At 46.1% G+C, this 12,425-nt stretch overlaps 1 long non-coding RNA gene across 1 annotated transcript in view; it reads left to right on the top strand.

Annotated features, from left to right (window-relative positions):
• Nucleotides 1-275: 275 nt before the first annotated feature.
• The window catches only part of LOC142015460 (uncharacterized), a 28,122-nt gene continuing 15,972 nt past the window's right edge, over nt 276-12,425 (top strand). Inside the window, exon 1 of the long non-coding RNA XR_012646156.1 lies at nt 276-294. This is a non-coding gene — a long non-coding RNA (uncharacterized LOC142015460). The remainder of the gene's footprint in view (nt 295-12,425) is intronic.

Here is a 12,425-nt window from a genome sequence, read left to right as displayed (position 1 = left end):
TGGAAATGATGTGAGGTGCCTTTGATCCCCAGTGTATGCTGTTGTCTTGGGCTCAGAATTCCATGAGAGAAACATTCATTCACATAATATTCATTCTTAATTCTTCAGTTGCAACTAGGCTTCACCTTTCTTTTCTTCCCTTCCAGAATAGCCCCCAACTTCCAAGGGAACTGAAGGGTAAACCTACTTGGGTTGAGGTTGGGGAGGAGGAGAGTATTCATACTGGCTACTGCAGAAGAAATGCTGTCAGGAATGTTCTACTGTGGTGATAGAAAGTGCAGAGTGAGACAACAGGTGAGCTGACAGGGCTAGCCTTGCTCTTTGATTTGGTTTGTCCTTCTAGTATATGCAGCAGGATCACAAGTGGCGTCTGTTTCTTTAATGGGATTGTATATGATACCTAGGCTTGGTAACATTGTTTTGTAAGTGCACTTAGTATTTGGACAAGTTTCCTCGCATCCTGCAAGTAGATGATCTCTATAACACAAGATGACGCTTGCTTTCTTGCTTGCTTTGCTTGAATAAGAACAGCCTGTAAAATTAGCTCTTTCCTGTTGCCTATTACATGTTACTAGAGCTGGTGTCAGAGTAATCTATCAGCTGTAAATCTTAAAAGATGATTTGCCATTAGCCAATACCGAAGGCCTCAGGGCATGTGAAATACCAGGTCACACTGGTGTCACATGGGCTACGTCTAAACTAGCACATTACGTGGAAGTAGCCTATTTCGAAGTAAGGATATCGAAATAGGCTACTTCCACGCGTATCGTCTACACATCCTCCAGGGCTGGTGCTGTCGACGTTCCACATTGAAGTAGCAACGAGGAACATCGAAAGGAGCCGTCCCGGAAGGAAATGTGGAGCGTCCACACACACAAGCCGCTCCCTTAAAGGGCCCCTCTGACACACTTGCCCTGCACAGCACAAGATCCACAGAGCTGACAACTGGTTGCAGACCCTGTGCACGTAGCATGGAACCCCAGCAGCAGCAGCAGCCAGAAGCCCTGGGCTAAGGGCTGCTGCACACGGCGACCTTAGAGCCCTGCAGGGGCTGGACAGAGTATCTCTCAACCCCTCAGCTGATGGCTGTCATGGAGGACCCTGCTATTTTGAAGTAGCGGGATGCGGATTGTCTACACACGCCCTATTTCGACATTGAACATCAAAGTAGGGCGCTATTCCCATCTTCAGATGGGAATAGCGATTTCGACATCTCACCGCCTAACGTCAATTTCAATGTCAAAATAGCACACGGCGCGTGTAGGTGCGACGCATGCTATTTCAACATTGTGCTGGCTACTTTGAAGTAGCTGGCTAGCGTAGATGTACCCATAGTAGCATGAACACAACGCTAACGAAGAGTGTCAAATTGTGTGTATTACATATGAGATATAAAAAGAAAAGCTATGGCCATGGTGGAAGGTAGCAAAGCAATGGTTCTCACATCACCTGTAGAAAGTCACCTAGTGTCTCCAGGTTGTGGTAACATTCACACTGAATACCTCCCAATACTGCTGTTCTTTTCTTTAAAATAAAAGTTGGGCTGCTGATGTATTAGTATAGCTGAAAAGCAATGCTCAGTGTGCCATCAAATTTTGAGGGGAAAAAAATTAAAATTTAATAAACCAGGGCTGTGCAACCTGCAACCCTCAAGTTGCGTATGGCTCTTTGAGTCATTAAATGTGGCTCTTCCTCAGAGCTGCATGCTGGGAGTGCCTTCCACCGCTCTGTACACAAGCTCCATTGCTTGGTGGGAGAAGCACATGGTGGCAGCGGCCACAGCTCTGAGTTGCTGCATCATTAGAATGGGGAGGTCGGTTGGGGGGTGCCTTGCTCTAGGGGAGGCATGGGGGATTGGGTTATCATGAGGTGCTGGATGTGCCTGGCTCTGGAAGAGGCGAGGGGGATTGGGTTGGAGTGGGGAACTGGGTGTGCCTGGCTCTAGGGGAGGGGACTGGAATAATATATATAAGGTGTGCCCTGAAAGTACAATAAGTGCTGAAGTGTGCCACGAGGTGATAAACCACTGAGCACTGGTATAGCGCATCACAGGGACTGGAGTCTGCTTTAAGGGAAAGCTTGTTGAAGCCTGATGAACCTGAGACAGAGGAAGCAAACCAGATTCGTAATTTGAGACACGATATAGCTTTGGTGATTGCCACCAGGCCATGGTGGAAATGTGAAGAAGAGAGATTAAGAAGAAAACAGGCTAGGGTGAAATACAGTCGTTAATAGAAGAAACAACGGTTCCAAACATCCCCCTCTTTTGACAGAGTAGATGTTGGCATATGGGACCATTGTTGCATTCAGGCCCCATCTCCTCCACCATGTGCAAGGGGAATGGTTTCTTAATACATATTTTTCCAAACAAATACCTTTCATGAGGAAGTCTGCAGTCAAAAACATGTTTTACTTTGTGGACTTCTCTCTGTAAAGAACTGTCATAGACTATAATTTCCACAGTTCAGTTGCACCTACAGAGATACATTTGAATGGTTTTAACACCACCCATCGAAAGTCAAAAATGGGCTTGTTTTTTTTTTTGCAGGTATCTCAAACACTGAATCCAGCTAGACCAACATTCTCTTTCAGTGGATATACAGCCCCAGCTCTAATCTGCTCTTCTTGCAGTTCACATGTTTGTGTCCCTAGACACTACCCTCTTTATTACCTCTGTGTAGTATTCATTTTACCATCTCACTCTATTCCAAATGCTATTTTCATTACTGCCTTCATCTGCTTTCATGTTCTCAAACAGCAAACTCCAGAAGCTTGAGGATACAGCAGCCTACACCAGTGTCAGATGTCCATGCTGGGAAATGGCCAGTATGAAGCCTGAACCAGTAGATTCTGTAATTTGCAAAAGAAAGCCCATAATCCCAGGAAGAAGGGTGAGAAGTTTTTATTAAAAGAACCCTTAGGTTACATGGTGGCAGCTCTCACAGACTGTTAAAAATGGACTCAGAGAAGCAAAAGAACAATGAAAGAGTGTTCTGCAGCAACATTGTAATGGTATATCCACTTACTGTGTGGATATAAACTAAATTGTGTGCTTGTAAATTGTTAATTTAGTGATGCCTCTAAGAAGTATCACAGTTGAGTTTGCTACCCCAGCTCTATTGCACTGTGGATGAACCTTTTGTTTCACCAGAAGCCTTAATAGAGCAAAAACTTAAAAAAGACTCCTAGATATTTTTATCTACTGCCAACGTTATACAGTAGCTGTACCCTAAAATTTTTAAAAAGTAGCCTTGGCAAACTGTCACAGTTTTCCATGTGCATATCAAGATATAGGGACATTTTAATGGCTCTACTGCAATTTTTTTTTTTTTGTGGTGAGGGAGGGGTGTTGAAAAATCTGATCATCTTGATCAAACAAGTGGTGATTGGGAAATTTATTTTTAAAAATGTGTAGATTCAGTCTAGTGAAATTAACTGGAATCTTAAACCTTTATTGTGTGTGGGTTTTACTGAGCCTTGTGATTCTAAAAATGAATCAATGAAGTTTATTAAAAGAGAAGTTTTTAAACAAATAGAACAAACTTCCTTAACTTGGTTGAATTGTATTGGATTGTTAAACTGAATAATGTAATCGTATAGACTGCCAAGTCCTCTGCTTTATTTCCTCATTTCAAAAATTCTTCTTTTTTCTTCCCCAAGTCAAACTTTGTTTTAGTTTATCAGGACTAGTTACATAGCATTTTTGGGATTTCTCAGTTTTACTTCATATATAAATCTCTCAAATAACTAAATACATGCATGATCTTTTTTTACCATACGTGAATAGTATTGAAAGATTATTTCTGTCCTCACTTGAAACTAATTGTGGTTAAGGCGCAATCCCCAATTTTTCCAATTTACTATATGACAATCACTTAAAACCATGTTCTTATAGCATAGTCAAAAAACAAAAAACACCCACTTCTGTTTGTAAAGAATAGAAAAGCAAAATCTTTTGTAAACCAAGTATTGCAAACCTGAATTCTATGTGGAACTAGAAGATTTTCCTGGCATTGCTTGGGGCCTTGGACCAATTCATTTTTTTTTTCTTCTTTTAAATCATTGCTCTGGAGTGGAGATGTGGAGGAAAGGCTCTGTATGCAGGTTGCCTTGACTACCCCATCTCTCTCTCACCACAGCAGCTTACTGCCAGGTGAGAAGCATCTCTCCATGGCCGGTGGAGCCAGGAGAAAGGTGCATGCTCCCTTCTGGGACAAGTACAGGTTCATCTGCCCCCTGTGGCTCCTAAACAGAGTGAGGAACGCAGCAAACTGTGCACTGTGCATTGTCCCCTGATGAAGGGGAACAGTCATCAAAGTTCCCATATGATTTGGTGGGGGGCAGGGCTTCAACCTCCCCAACCATCTCTAAAGGTTGCCTGTGGATTGGGAGGTTTGGGGCTGGGGCAGGGAAGGGAAGGGACATCCCCAGCCATTCCCTTTCACCTACCTGCGATTCTGTATCTTTTCTGTATTGTTTTATGACCAACATTCCCATTCCAGGTATATTCCATTTTCCTGACTCAACCAAACCATTGCCTTACTTTAAGTTATGATAAGAGGAAGTTCCATATCATATGTGGTGAGCCTAGTTCTTGTGGTTTAGAAGGAGTTCTTGAACAAACAGGATATAGTCTCTCAAATATATAGCAGATAATGGCAAATGTAAGTTAGGTTTTAAAAATGGTCATTAAAAATTTACTAAACCAAACTTAATATAAAGGTGCCATGTAGAGAAAGTTGGGGTATTCAGAGTCACTAAGAACAGAAGTTATTCCATGTATGAATAACATGCAATACACATCAGTTTAGCTTCTATGTAATGGTTAGTTGTTCCCCATTCATGATGTTTTCTTTGAATACAATGAATAGCATACTTTTCCCCCGCTCCGATATGTACAGTATTTTGAGTTTGTTGACATGAATACCACTTCAGGACTTAATAGTTTTAAATGAATGAGTATTTGTCTTGTTGACTTAAATACGAGTTAGATCAGACACTGGTAGCAGAGATGTGGTGTGCCCTATTTTTTCTGGTGGAGTTGATTAGTTTTTATACAGTGATAAAACATTTCCTCGGATGCTGTCTAATTGATTAAGCAGCTAATGCTTTTTTTTTTTCCTACCATGGGTATAGCAGATCCAGGTAATTAATTATTGAGAGAAGAGAATCTGTTAATGTCTGCCAACACCTATTCTACTGAAAGACATAAACCAATAATGCATGAATATATCTTAGGGAAATAAGTTGGGGTGAAAATGAGTGATACCTCGAGCAACTGAAAAACCAGTGCATAAGTGCTCTTCTTTTATGAAGGGTCTGTATAAACTCCTTTTACAAATAACCAGTATTAACTGTCACGTGCCAGCTTTTTATAATGTTTCCCGCACTGCCTTTGTTGCACCATATTAGTCAAGTTGAAAATGTAATGGATGCTTTTTTTTCATTAATTGACTTTTCAGACTCTTGAAATAAGACTGAATGACACTGGAACTGGGCATTTCAGATGGGCAGGCTGAACAGGCTTCTTCTACCTGTAGAGGTCTACAAGTACATTTCAAGCCTAATCCTCAGCTTCCTTTTTGGCAGGAGAATTCTGAGACTGGAAAAACAGATTTAGCATTGAGCTGAAATTTGGGCATTTAATAATGTGGATAAATAGATGATGATTGAAGCCATCACAATTGCTTCACTTATGCTCTGGGCACATTGTTTCCTGATGTGAGCAGTCCAGTGATGCCTGCCTCATGGACTAAATGGTGCAATACTTGCTTAAGCAATAATTGACTCCATCACAGGAACTGAGTAAGGGAAAAATATTTGAGGAAAACAATTAGAATTGAGATTTCCTGCACAACCTTAACCTGTGTATTTCAAAATTCAGTTTGAAACCTGATACTTTTTTTTAAACTTTTGTTGTGTGGTTTGGTGGCTTTGGATGATACACTCCTGTAAATTCACAGTACAGATTAAGAGCCAGGTTCCAAAAAAGAGGAGTGTAATGGCACAGAAAGCAACCATAACAGTGTGCTTAGATTGAATACACAGTTTCACAGATTGTGGGCAGCTGAATATTTAGTTTTGGTTGTGTATGCTCTTTTGCAAATCTGTCCCAAAGTGACTTTAACACATTTACAGATGGATAAAACTAACATGAGGACATATGAGTTCTACTCTGAGTACTGTATTCAAAGCTCAAGAGAAAGATGTGCATGTGCAAACACAATAATTCCACTCCTCTCATCTGATTTTGGAGTGCCTTTAAAATTTTTCTTTCTTTCCAGGTTCTGGTTTATTTTCCATGGTTTTTACAATTGCCAGGTATAAGGTATTTTCCAGTTACTTTCTAAATTGTAATTAGTAAAACAGATATCTCAGATCTCACGCTCACAAATTCCCAATGTATTCAGAGAGGATTTAATCCGAGATTTAGCATAATCCAGGTCAGTAAATTCTCTCAATAAATTCTTTATCAGATGCTCTGAAAGTTTTGACTTGCCTTCCAAACTGATCATGATGGGAAATGAAATTGATTAGGATGACAAGAATAACTATATTTTAATACAAGCCTATAACTGGTTCAAGGGTTAAAAGCGTCTATAAATTTTAAGTGTTAATGGAATAGTCAGTTTAAAAACCACACGTTAGAGTGTTTTACCTTCTCTTGTTCCAAGTGACACGTAAAATTACTGTAAGAAAAAGAAACGGGCATAACAAATGCTCTTATTAGGTTTATTTATTACTTCTGTTTGATAGCAATTTGTGCATAGTCAACAGTGGCTGATAGCTTTCTGTTGGAAATCAATCAGTCGGTTTAAATGGTTGCTGATGTAGTTGTCTCACACACAGCAACATGAGACAAACACTTTTAAAATAGAAAAATATAATAGCAATACAACAAAACTGCCAGGGGAAGTGACACCAGGAGTACTTGAAACTATTTTTAGTTATTTCCTAAAGCTGACTAGATTTCAAGTTGCAGTGTCCTTTCACAGGCAAACTATATTAGGAGTTCAAAAGAAATAAGCGCTCACTATCATAATTAAATTGCCAGTTGGTTATTTTTAGTTATTTTTAATCTTACTGATATCTTTAAATGCACTAGTTCTTAGGTTTTATTATAGAGTAGCAGGGCTTCTCTTACACCCAGCAGAGGGCATTGTTTTACTACAAACACGAATGGTTTCATTCCAGGGTTAGCATAACAGTACGTGCTGCAAGACAATGAGGCCGTGTCTACACTAGCCCCAGACTTCGAAATGGCCATGCAAATGGCCATTTCAAAGTTTACTAATGAAGCGCTGAAATACATATTCGGCACTTCATTAGCATGCGGGCGGCCGCGGCACTTTGAAATTGACGCGCCTCGCCGCTGCGCGGCTCGTCCCGACGGGGCTCCTTTTCGAAAGGACCCCGCCTACGTCGAAGTCCCCTTATTCCCATGAGCAGATGGGAATAAGGGGACTTCAAAGTAGGCAGGGTCCTTTCGAAAAGGAGCCCCGTCGGGACGAGCTGCGAGGTGCGTCAATTTCGAAGTGCCGCAGCCGCCCGCATGCTAATGAAGCGCTGATTATGTATTTCAGCGCTTCATTAGTAAACTTTGAAATGGCCATTTGCATGGCAGTTTTGAAGTTAGGGGCTAGTGTAGACACGGCCTGAGATTCCATTGGTTTTCAGGGATTTACAATACAAGCTATTCAGGATTGAAGCCAAAGGCAGGAAAAGAGTTTATTGTGTGAGTAAGTTTGCAGGATCAGATTGGTAACTTAAGTATGATGTAATAGAGTTTCAGGCTACATCTACATGAGAGGCTTTTGTCAGGCAAAAACCACAGAGCATCTACACACAAAATGCACTATGTTAACAGTTTGTTGACAGAACTTGACACATCCGCTAGCAGCATTATACCTCTCCCCATTCAGGTATAATGCCTCTCTCAACACTGTTCTGTCTACAAAACAGCAGTGTAGACGCTCCGGGGACCTTTTGTCAACAAACAGGGCTTCTGGTTCATTAGGCAGCCCTGTTTGCGGAGCTTCCAGTCAGCCGTTCTTTTGAGAGCAGGCCGGGCAGCCTGGCTTCTTTGTCAACAGCGCGGATTGCTATTTCAATCTGCTTTTATGTGTAGATGCAATCTGTCTGGAGAAGTTTTTCCCGGAAATCCTTTCTGACAGTTACTTCATTCAACAGAGGCTTCTCGTGTAGACGTAGCCAAAATGTTTTATGCTTGCTTTGTGTACTTTTGATTTAATGTCTTTGCTTTTCAAACTTACTGACATCTCTTTTAGCCTTTCATGGCAACCACTTTGTAGCTCTCCTTTTAAGCACAGCAGATTTACAGAGCCTCAAATTCACTAGAGGCTATGTCTACACTGCAGGGTTTTGTTGACAAACCCAAGGCGTGGCCACATTGCAAAGCGAATTCTGTCAACAGTAAATTGACAGAATGGAGCAGTTTTGTGGATAGCTGTACCCTGCTCACAATCCTGCTCACCACAAGAAAGAATGCCTCTGAGTGAGATCTGTGGACAATATAATGGAGGGCCTTCTGTCGACAGAAGAGGCCTCCGGGATGCCACACAGGTGTCCCGGTGGACACCCTGTCCATAGCAATCAGCACAAACCCTTCTGGTCCTTCACAGGAGTGGCCCCGGGGTCCCCAGACTCTCCATGGAGGTCAAAGAAGTGGGCTGCCTCCTGATCCAGCCCAGAGGGCTTCCTGGAGGCCCTTCGGGAACCCTGGGCCAGATGCCAAACCCTGACGTCTATGGCTGCATGGCTGTGGCTCTGGCCGAATGTGGTAACCCCTGCCGCACCTGTGGACAAGTAAGAACCAAGATTGAGGAGTTCCGGCTAAGCTGTGTCTGAGCCTGGGCCACCACAGGCCACTTGGGAAGAACCACCATGCTGCTTTTATTATCAGAAGCTCCACCAGATCCTGGGGTGGGGGGAGCACATTGCCTCCCCCTGCCTCAGTCTGGACTCAGGGCTCGATGCACCAGTCATTTGCCCAGGACAAGGATGAGCAGGAAGAGGAGGGCGAGCTAGAGGAGGGGTAGCAGTGAGACCAGGAGGAGACTGGCAGCCTGACCATCATCCTTGAGTGTGTCCCAGACAACCAGGATACCTTCTGGGCATCCTTCTATGCCAGGGAGGTCTCTTTGTGTGAGTGCCCTGTTCATCAAACACCCAGGCTGTGGAAGGCAGGAGCAGATGGGGTGGGGTGTGAGTATCACCCAGCCAACTCGAACAGGACATTGCGCTGTGGTCACAGCACATGGAACCACGTGTAGCATTGGTGTGCGCAACACGGAGCAAGCAGACAGCCCTGAGCATTGGTGACATTTTGCTGTCAGCCTCACAGGAGGCTTGATGAGCGTCAGGTCCCCAAGGGAGGAGGCCCTCCCAGCACCTGCCACGGTAGGAAGCAGGCTAGCCACCAGGGTACCAGCATGAACCTGGGAAGCCCGAGGGGTGCCACACAAAGCAGACAGGAATACCTTCCTGTGCGTGGAAACACCTGCTCTTGCAGGCAGTGCTGCAAGCCATGGGTGCATGATGGGCCCCATGGAAGGCCAGGCTTTGCCCAGCTCTCCCACCACCCATGGGGGAACCCTTCTGTGGCTGGACACCCCACCCTTGGCTGCTTGCCCACTCTCTGCAGGGAGGGGTGGCAGCAGGCAGCATAGTCTTGTAGGCACCTCTGGAGCTCCTGTTGCGCAAGGCCCACTCTGCAAGCCACACATGGCTTTCTTCCCAGGACATCACCCTCCCTTTCCTCAAGGGATGGTTGCCACTCGTAGTGGAGGGCATGGCCCCCGGGACTGTGTCTGTATGAATGACTGACTGTCTCTCCCTCTTTGTGTTCTGTACAGCTGAACCAGCACTGACCAAAGGCCTAGCCACTCCAACGTCACCATTCCACCTTTACTGGAGCCGGAGGAAGCGGGCCTGTGTGCATGAGGCCACTATGTAGCAGCACGTGGCCATCCTCAAGGAGATCTTGCACACACTGGCTTACCAGGTCTGCGAGGATGTTGAGTGGTGGTCATGGGCCTGGGACCACTTGATATTGCAGCGTAACGCTGTCACCATAATGTGGCAGGGCATGCTGGTGCAACTGCCCACAGCTGCCCCCGCAATGGTACAACCTCCTGCAAGGTGCCTTGGACCCCCATCTGCTCCCCGGGCAATGGCCATGCCTACTCCCCCACCCCCTCCACCAAACCAGCCCCTGTTCTAATCCCCCCTCATCTGTACCTCCCCATGTTCCTGGCACCCAGCCAGCCCCAACGGGGGCCCTGAACACATGGTGCTGGCTTTAGGATCCTCTTCTACCACTTGGGGTCCCACTCCCGCTGCTGAGTTCGTAGCCCACCTCCCCCGCACCTTCTGACACTCCCCTACCCCATGTCCCAAGCCCACATCACCAAGTTTTGAGGTCCCCCACCATTCTACTACATCACTTCTTCCCCCTCCCCCACCACATTGTAAATAGTTCAATAAATTAGTTTTTTGTTTGACACACAAACAAGTGGTGCTATTATTCAGGAATTGGGGGGGTGAAGGGAGGGGTTGTGGTGGGGAAGCACTAGGACTGTGACCATGAGGCCCCTGATGGGGGGCCCTCGGAAGGGTTACTGGGGTCATTGGGAAAAGCTCTCCATCCGAACCTCCCAGATCTGTTCCCCATCCCAATGGACATGGCAGATGGTGGCTGTGTTGGGCTGCTTGTAGGCTCACCCCTCATGGCCAGTGGCTGCCTCCCACCCTGGGATGAAGGCCTTCACATTTTCCTCCATGTTGTGCAGAATACAACAAGCTGCCACAACCTCAGGGATGTTGTACTCGCCACACTGAAGTGGGTCAGCAGGCACCTGAACTGCGCCTTGAGGTGGCTGAAGGCACACTCGGCCTGCATCCTGGTGTGGTTCAGACGCTTACTGAGTTGTCCTCTGCTGGGGTCCAAATGTCTGGCATATGGTGTCATCAGTCATGGTATGAGGGGGTAGGCTGCATCCCCCCCCGGATGCAGACTATTATCCGCTTGTCCCCAACCTCCCCCCTACAACGGGGAACGAATGTGCCTACCTCCAGCTTCTGGCGCAGCCTGGAATTCCAGAACACATGGGTATTGTACACCCTGCCCAACCATCTGACATAAATGTCTGTGAACTGTCCATGGTGATCAACGAGGGCCTGCAGCAACATGGAGAAGTACCCCTTCCTGTTAATAAACTTGGCTATGTACTGCTGTGGTGTGCAGACTGGGATGTGGGTCTCATCAATGGCTCTGGCACAGTTCAGAATCCGCAGGGCAGCAAATCCAGCCATAACCTGGTCAAGATCTCCTAGATCGCTGACCCTTTCCAACAGGATGAAGTTGATGGCACTTACAACCTGCCGAGAGAGGTGAATGAACAAATAACAGGCAATGACAGAGGGAGTGCCTGGGTCCTTGGAAGGTACCTGTCCCCTTCCCATCCCCTCCCCGAGCTCTCCAGGAGTGTCCCCTGTGAGGTTGCCCCTCTCCCCAGCAGCAGGGCTGTGTGAGGGCAAAACAGCGTGATTCCCTGGGGATGGGGCTTTCCCCCATCCCCACTCCACCCTTCACACCCTGCAACATTGCTTCCTTAAGGTCCTCCTTTAGCAGGACACCCTTCCCCCACATGGGAAATGCAGCCTGAGAGTGTGTAACCTCCATGAGGAGGGCTGCAGCAGTGGACTTCCCTACGTGAAACTGGTTGCCCACCAACTGGTAGCTGTTGGCATCCAGATAGTGATTGTGACCTGCTTCTCCATGGGGATGGTAGGCTACAGCTGGGTATCACATCTCTGGAAGGCAGGGGCAAGCCAGCCACAGAGCTCTAAGATTTGGCTTTCCGCATATGGTAGTTTTGGAGCCACTGCTGGTCATCCCTCTGTTCCATGAACAGCTGGGTCCTGCAGATCCAGGATGATGGTCCCGAAGATGAGCTTGGGGTTGACGCCACTAAGGAACAAGAAGGCAGCTGCCAGAAAGTGCAGCACAAGATACATCTTGTCGTGGGGGGCCATTGCAAGACGAGAGGCAGCTCCAGCTTCATGACACCCCGGGACCAGCTGTGTCACCTGCAACTGCAGGACAGGCACAGCGGGTACTGTGAGAGCATTGCTGTCCTTCTCCAGGGTAGACAAACCCGGAGCTGTCTGGAGGGGTCCCATTAAGCGTGCATCTCCGCAGGGCTCTGGCACCAGCACTCGGAAGGAACTGCTGACTTGCAGCCCTGGCTGATGTGGTTCCGTGTGTCTGTTTTGCCAAAAGAGCGTACCATCTGTCTGGCCGCAATCTGTTGAGAGAGAGGATTGCTCTGTAGACAGAGCATGTCCAGACACCAAAGCACATAGAAGTTTTGTCAGAAGATATCGTCCAGTAAGTTTCTTTC

This window comes from Carettochelys insculpta, chromosome 6, assembly GCF_033958435.1.
Source record: "Carettochelys insculpta isolate YL-2023 chromosome 6, ASM3395843v1, whole genome shotgun sequence".
Taxonomy (NCBI): Eukaryota; Metazoa; Chordata; order Testudines; family Carettochelyidae; genus Carettochelys; species Carettochelys insculpta.
The sequence above is the reverse complement of the archived record's forward strand: the minus strand, read 5'-3'. Positions and strand labels throughout refer to the sequence as shown.